We start from the raw sequence: 8,455 nt of genomic DNA, 5'->3' as shown, positions 1-8,455 counted from the left end.
CAAGGAGTTTCTTCCAGGGAGCAGAAATAGTGTTTAATCAAGAAATGTACCCTATTCTCAGGGTGAAGGCCCTTCATTTAGCCTGCCCATTAAGATTTCTGAGCTGTTACAGACCAGTGCCTGCTCTGAATCTCCCACTCTTCCGAATTCTGATTGAGAATTCCTTTGCATATGAGGAGGATGGGGGAGTAGGCAACCTCCTCTTTATGAACCATTGAACCATGAGAAGACGTATCATACCTGGTGGACAAACTGAGCATCACTTTTGATTAGGATGCAGTGGGACACGAAAGATCTAGGTTGTCTCTCCTAGAGAATGCAGGAGAGGTTTTCCATGTGAGAGGAAAGTGAAATAGATGGTTTTGCAGTGACCAGAAGGATAGACAGAGGGCAATCTCCACGCTTTTCCATTCTTCTTGGGCACACAAATAAACTACATTTTCCAGCCTCCCCTGAAATTAGACGGGACTGACATCCAGCCAATGGAATGTAAGTGGAAGTGACTTGCTTCATTTTTAGGCTTGATCCATTAAAAAAATCTCCCGAAACTATCAAACTACAACCCAGAACCCATGAATCTTGAAGACAATTGTATAAAAATGTGGCTTATGAGGGGGGACAGTGGGATTGGGGGGGGCCATGGGGATCACACTCCCCTTTGTCTAGTTTGTGGATGGATGAGTGGAAAGGTGGGGGTAGGAAACAAACAAACAGACAAGGGCGCCCAGTGTTCTTTTTTACTTTAGTTGCTCTTTTTCACTTTAATTATTATTCTGTTTATTTTTGTGTGTGTGGTAATGAGGGTGTCGGGGATTGATTTTGGTGATGAATGTACAACTATGTAATGGTACTGTGAACAATCGAATGTACGATTTGTTTTGTATGACTGTGTGGTATGTGAATATATCTCAATAAAATGAACATTAAAAAAAAAAATCTCCCATAGATGATTTTCAGTCCTCTTTCTCCATCTGCTAATTGCAAGGAGAAATATCAAAGAGCTTAGATGTAGGTGGAGCCATAGATGGAAAGAGGTGAAGTTTTCACAGATGCATCATCTCCGTACAAACCCACATTTTGATGGAATCATGTTAAGTTCCTACAATTTTGGGATTATTTATCAGTTAATTGCAATGGTAGGCAGAATTCAAAGATTTCTGAACCTGATCTCTACATCTTTGCTTAAACTCCTCTCCTTGAATGTCACAGGATCTGTAACTTGCTCCTAACATTTAGAAGATGGAAAAAGTGATGGGATATCACTCCAATGATTATGTTACATTATATGACAAAGATGAGGAAATTTTATAGATTAATTAACATTTCTAATTGGTTGATTTGATGTTAATCAAAAGGGATATTATCCTGGTTGGGCATGACCTAATCAGATGAGTGCTCTTTATAGTAAGTCCTCCAAGCCAAAGATTTGAAGCTCAGTCTCTCTCCCTCTCTCTCTCTCTGCCTGCCGCACCCCCCCCCCCCACATTGGCTTTAGAAGAAGCATTCTGCCATGAATTCTGTAGCCACAGGTAATGAATTCTGCCAGCAAATTGACAGAACTTGGAAGCAGATCCTTTTCTAGTTGAGCCTTGAAATGAGGGTACAGCCTGGCTGGACCCTGGATTTCAGCCTTGTGAGACCCTGGGCAGAGGACCCAGCTGAGCTGTGTCCAGACTTCTGACCTACAGAAACTGAGAGATAATGAATGTATGTTGTTTTAAGCCACTAAATACGTGGTAGTTTGCCATGCAATAATAGAAAACTAATATGGTTCTCTTGCCTTAATTATTTTTTGATGAAAACATATCATTATATATGTCAAAGCCAAGAGTATATCTGCATATCACCTAATACATATATAATTAACTATTTTTATTTATATCTGCTCATATTTTACTTATTTAAACCCACACAAAGAGTGTATTAGTTGTGGTGACACCAGCTATTCCAAAAGATCAATTCTCAAATCTCAGAGCATAATAAACACAGTAAAAGTTTATTTTTTCTTGTGAAAGTCTCCAAAGAAGGACATTTTCCAGAAAGCCATTTTGTGCAAGTGCCCTCCATGCATTTAGGACCCAATTTCCTTCTACCTTATATTTCTGTGGTCTTCAACATTAACTTCCAAAATTGCCTTGGTGACCAATCATTGCAGCCAACCAGTGGGTAAAAGAGAAGGGAGACCTGCTAAAGTGAACACTCTGTAGGTCCAGCCTTGAGGCAGCACCCATCACTCTGCTCACAATTCCATTTGTTACAGCTTAGATACAAGGACATGCCTAATTGCAAGGAACTTGAAAAATATAGTTAAGCTTAGGAAGGAAAAAAAAAGTGGGTTTGGTGATCAACTGACATTCTATTACAATTAGACAAAGGTTCATTGCCATAAATAGAAAATCACAACCATTCATAAGTCAAAAGTATTTGCAAAAATAAACACAAAATCAGTTATTGGTCTCACCTGAAATTCTGAGACCCAACTTCATCTTGATGGAGTAAAGTGACTCTTTACGTACTTTCTTGGCTCTGTTTGCCCTGAGAATAATTTCCTTAACCCTACAAATTGAATGAGTTGAAATACTATATTTTTAGTTTAGATTGTAAGCACCCTCTCTGAGGACAGGTCAGCCAATCACCCCCTCCACCTCCCCAACTACAACTTTAAACCATTCTTTTCCTCCCATGGTCTGTGGACACACATAGAAAACACCAATGAACCACAGTGGTTCTCAACTGGAGCAACATTTGGCAATGTCTGGGGTCATTTTTGGTTGTTACACCTTAGGATGGGGAGGTTTGCTACTGGCATCTCGTGGGTAGACTCGGAGATGCTACTCAACACCCTACAATGCACAGGACAACTTCCCACAACAAGAATTACCCTGCCCAAGATATCAGTTGTGCTGAGACCGAAAAATCCTAGTTTAGAGTAAATAACAATAGCTTTGTAAATCCCTGATCGCTTTTATTCATGCAGAAAAAAATCTTGAGTGTATACTATGTGCCAGGTGCTGTTCTATGTGCAGTGATGCAGAAGTGAATTTTATCCAACATTTTATCTAAAATTCTCTCCACATGGCACCTTCATTCTGGCCTATTACATACATGGCTCTGTTAAACTCCCTGAAATTTAGGTTTCTTACCTATGAAGTAGAGGTCAATTTAGCTCATGGGGGGCATGTGTGGAGTATAAATGAGGCAATATATGTGTAACAGGATGTTAAAATGATACTTCATGCTTCATGAGGCACGAATGCAACAGATGCTACATTCCAAAGTGAATTGGAAACAGAACATCCTGGAAAAATAACTGGCTGCATGAATGAGACAAAATGTTGATATAAAAGGGTAAATGGGGTGGTGATTCAGGAAAAACCTAGGGGCTGATGAGTGTGGAGTGGTGGGAGCATAATGAGAAGGATTTCACAACACAGTTGGGGTAGCATGCATCCCTATATTTGGGGTGGAGATATTGGATGGGTGCTGACTTATGCCTGAGAAATCTGTAGCAAAACTTGGGTTGCAAGCTGGAGAGCCACATGTGGGAATTAACTGCACTCCTGACAGTAAATCAAAGAATGCATGGAGCTTTAGGCCATATGAGGTAGGATGGGAGCCTGGTGTAGCTTTTTTTGTTTGTTTGCTTGTTTTATTTTTCCAATACTAATTTTTTTTTTTATTAAATTCAGTTTTATTGAAATACCTTCACACACCATACAGTCATCCATGGTATACAATCCACTGGCCACAGTATTATAACACAGTTATGCGTTCATCACCACAATCTATCTCTGAACATTTTCCTTACATCAGAAAGAACCAGAACAAGAATAAAAAATAAAAGTGAAAGAAGAACACCCAAATCATCCCCCCATCCCCCCCATTTGTCCTTTAGTTTTTATCCCCATTTTTCTACTCATCCATACACTAGATAAAGGGGGTGTGATCCACAAGGTCTTCACAATCACACTGTCACCCCTTGTAATCTACATTATTATATACTTGTCTTCAGGAGTCTAGACTGCTGGGTTGGAGTTTGGTAGTTTCAGGTATTTACTTCTAGCTATTCCAATACATTAAAACCTAAGAGGTGTTATCTATATAGTGCATAAGAATGTCCACCAGAGTGACCTCTCGACTCCATTTGAAATCTCTCAGCCACTGAAACTATTTCATCTCATTTTGCATCCCCCTTTTGGTCAAGAAGATACTCTCAGTCCCACGATGCCAGGTCCACATTCATCCCCAGGTGTCATATTCTACATTGCCAGGGAGATTTACAACCCTGGGAGTCGGGTCCCACGTAAGGGGGAGGGCAGAGAGTTCACCTTCCGAAGTGGCTCAGTTAAAGAGAGAGAGAGGGCCACATCTGAGCAACAAAGAGGTACTCAGGGGGAGACTCTTAGGCACAATTACATGCAAGTTTAGACTCTCCTTTGCAGTAATGAGCTCCATAAGGGCAAGTCCCATGATCGAGGGCTTAACACATCAAACCGGCCTGGCGTAGTTTTGAAAGAAGTCCTTCCCAAAAGGGCAGTCTGTCAAGGTGATACACCCCAACAGTCACAGACTATGGAGTTTTCTGCTAGGGCAAAAAGTCATGATGATTTGGGAGGAGACAACTGATAGAGGTCACATCATGAAAATTGTAGTGTCAAGGTCTCAGCCAGGGAGCAAAGCACTCAGAAAAGAAAGGGCAAGCTCTAATCACCTGCCAATCCTGGACACCTTAGGACAATATCAGATAAGAATATTTTTATTCCCCTTCCTTCAACCTTCCCCTTGCTTTAAATTGGTGAGATCAGAAAATTATTTTGTGAGTCTGTAGGAGGAGAAATTCCAAGTGGGTAAAAGGACGGGGGGATTATAGCACTGTCTCTCACTTTAAATGAGCAGTTCAAAGAAATGCCAACTTACAGAGGACAAAAGATTTAAAACTTAACCAAGTTCAGAAAATTCGTCAGGATAGGACAGGCTCTAGTAGGTGACAAAGAAACCCCACAATCTCAGTCAATTCACACCACAAGTGCTTATTTTGTGTTCATGCAACATTTCTAAATGGTGACTGTGTGAGGGGGTAGGAGGGCCTGTGTTTTACATACTCAGACGGGAACCATCCTGACTGAGACTTCACCATCCCTTCCCTGCTATTTCAACAAATAGCATGCTGGCTTTTTGAGGCACAAAAAGAGTGCCCCAAAAGCCTATTATAAACTGGCCTGAAAATGTCATAAATCACTTCTCCAATATCCCAACTACCAGAATTCAATAACATGGTTGCAAACCTAACCGCAATGGAAACTGCAAAATGCTATTTTCCTGTGTGCCCATGAGGAAGAGAACTGGATGAAGCACTAGTAAGCCCTAAACTGTTCAAGTTATAATTACCTGGGATGAGACAGTTTTGCTTGCTGACTTGAGACCCTGCTTGCAATTTAAAGTCATTTAAGGGAGAGGAACTGTGGAAAGATGGCAGAGCAGGAAGCTCCAGGAATCAGTCCCTCCACGAGCACAACTATGAAACAGGCAGGAATTGTCTGAATCAACTATTTTAAAATGCCAGAGTCCAGTAAAACACTGTACAACATCCAGGAAAGAACAGAAGGAAGGGGCTAGTAAATTATAGTAAACACTGGTAAATTGCTCTCTTTGTGCATTGTTATGTTTCCAGGAAAAATATATATGTGTGTGGAAAATACTGAAAAATGTGGAAAATACTGAAAGGACAAAGAAAGGAAGAATCAACCACAATTGACCCAACAAAATTGTGACTTAGCATTTTATGTTACCCTTCAGAATTTTTTGATTTGCTTATTTTATTATATAGGTATTGTGTCAGTTTGAAAATACTGTGTCCCGCAAACGCCATTATCTGTGATGTAATCTTGTGTGGGCAGAAGTTATCAGTGTTGATTAGATTGTAATTCTTTGAGAGTTTCTGTGGATATGCACCCCACCCAACTGTGGGTGATGACTCTAATTGGATAATTCCCATGGAGTGTTGCTCAGCCCATTGGGTGGACCTTGATCAGTGGAGCCATATAAATGAGCTGCCGGGCAGAGAGAACTCAGTGCAGCTGTGAGTGATGTTTTGAAAAGGAGCTATAGCCAAGAGGGACACTTTGAAGAAAGCACAGGAGCTGCAGATGAGAGACAGTTTGAAGACGGCCGTTGAAAGCAGACTCTTGCTCTGGAGAAGCTGAGAGAGGACAAATATCCCAAGTGCAACTAAGAGTGACATTTTTGAGGAACTGCAGCCTAGAGAGGAACGTCCTGGGAGAAAGCCATTTTGAAACCAGAACTTTGGAGCAGACACCAGCCACGTGCCTTCCTAGCTAACAGAGTTTTTCCGGACGCCACTGGCCATCCTCCAGTGAAGGTACCCGATTGCTGATGTGTTACTTTGGACACTTTATGGCCTTAGGACTGTAACTGTGTAACCAAACAAACCCCCTTTTATAAAAGCCAATCCATCTCTGGTGTTTTGCATTCCGGCAGCACTAGCAAACTAGAACAGGTATGCTCTTCCTCTTTTAAAAATGTTTGCATCATGCTATTTTCCACTGTAATATTATGATATAAGCATTTTTTATTACAAATTCTTTGAAAATGTCCCTATTAATGGCTGAATAACATTACATCATATGTTTAAACTTTTACTGAGTTGTATATCGTAGACTTTCTAGTTTTTCATTAGTGTGAATACCACTGTAATGGATATTTGCTTTCATTTTCAATCTTTTTCTTAGGATGTTTTCCGAAAGTAGAATTATTGAATCAAACAGTATCATCATGAAATAAAAAACAACATTTTGTGAATAGAAAATAAAATATAACAAATCTGCTACCATAAAAACAAAATAGAAAGAAAGAAAAAAAGGAAGGGAACTGTAATTGAAATGAACAGCTTAGTTTATGGATTTGATCCACTGCTGAACATGTTAAACAAACAATACATGCTTCCTGGGTTTTCTTGTTGAGTTAGGTGTGGGCAGCTCATAGAAGGAATACTGTGTTTGGTTGGTTGGGTTTTTAACTCTTCTTTCGGCTCTCCCTTCCTTTCCTCTCTCCTTCCCTTCTCCCCCAGTGATACGACACAAGTGCTCTCCTCCAAACGGGTCCCAACCCACCCAGCTGTTTCACAGGTTTCCCCTGGAGTGGCTTTGTCTAATCTCTCTCCCCACAAGAGCCAGTCTTAGCTGAGAAGTGGGGACACTACCTTAGAAGACCAGGTTCAGAAAAACTCTTATTTGTACTCAGAGTTTCTGGGAAACCTCCAGAAAACAAAATCTCGATCCAATAAATGGTGAAAGAGAATACTCAAGGAATAAGAGCTTGACCAAAACAAAAAGAAGTCACAAAACTTGGTTCTAGTTATAGCTCAAATATGAGAACCCATGCAGTTGTCAACATCATAGTCATCATCGTCGTCATCATAGTCGTCGTCCTCACCACACCAGCACTCACTGAGCTTCTCCTACATGCTAGGGAGTCAACAATCTTCACTTCATTGAATCTTCTCAAAATCCTTGAATGTGGATATTATTACTTCAAGGTTTGCACACAATAACATTGAGACGCTAGAGGCTAAGTGAGTTTGTTAAGATCGGATACCTAAGATGACCTACAGCTCAAACTCTTCCCATTTCCACATCTCTTCTTTTCTTCTCTCTGGCCTTCTTCTTTGAGAACACCCTAGGTCAAAAATTCCCAGATGAGATTCTGGAAACCCTCATTCACCTTCCCACCTTCATGAGCTAGCTCGCTAATTCACTTGAGGCCCCCTTTGCCAGAGGGGTGTAGTAAATTCAATAGAATTTATGCAAGAAGATTTTAATTGCAGGTCAAGCAAAATATTTAGTGTAAAAAGCCCAAAGCAAGACTAAACTATAATCATTATTGTACTGACTGGTTTAAATCTATTCTGAAACAACACAAGCTATAAATAAATACATAGAATGATAGCAGCCATAAAAATAATACAAGCCTCTAAGAATAGCATAATGCTGTATTTTCCAAACCAATGCCTCATGATACCAGATCAATGAAATTATCCATTAAAAAAATTTAAAAAGGCTTATATTGTCAGGTAGTTGGTAAATGGCTCTGTCTTAGAAATTCATGTTTGCATTATAAAGATTCTGAGAATTCTGGTAAGATGATAGGTAAGTTGGCTTAACCAACCATTTTCTAAACTCATTTAGTCACAGAACCATCTTTTCTGAATAATGTATGCCCTTGGTAAAATATACTGGCATGTATATCTTATAAAACCTCATGGAAAATCCTAATAAGAAGCTATTTATTTTTGCTGCTCAGCCCCTTGTTCGTGTAATACATGTAAGACCTACCACATACACCTTCACACCAAGGCTAGGCAGGGCTTGGAGGTAAAGGTAGCAGAAGTCTGCAGAGGGTCCATATCATTTCCCCAGGTCACTCGCCAAGCTTTGTC

This window comes from Choloepus didactylus, chromosome 14 (genome assembly GCF_015220235.1).
Source record: "Choloepus didactylus isolate mChoDid1 chromosome 14, mChoDid1.pri, whole genome shotgun sequence".
NCBI classification, from domain to species: domain Eukaryota; kingdom Metazoa; phylum Chordata; class Mammalia; order Pilosa; family Megalonychidae; genus Choloepus; species Choloepus didactylus.
Note: the sequence above shows the minus strand (reverse complement) of the source record.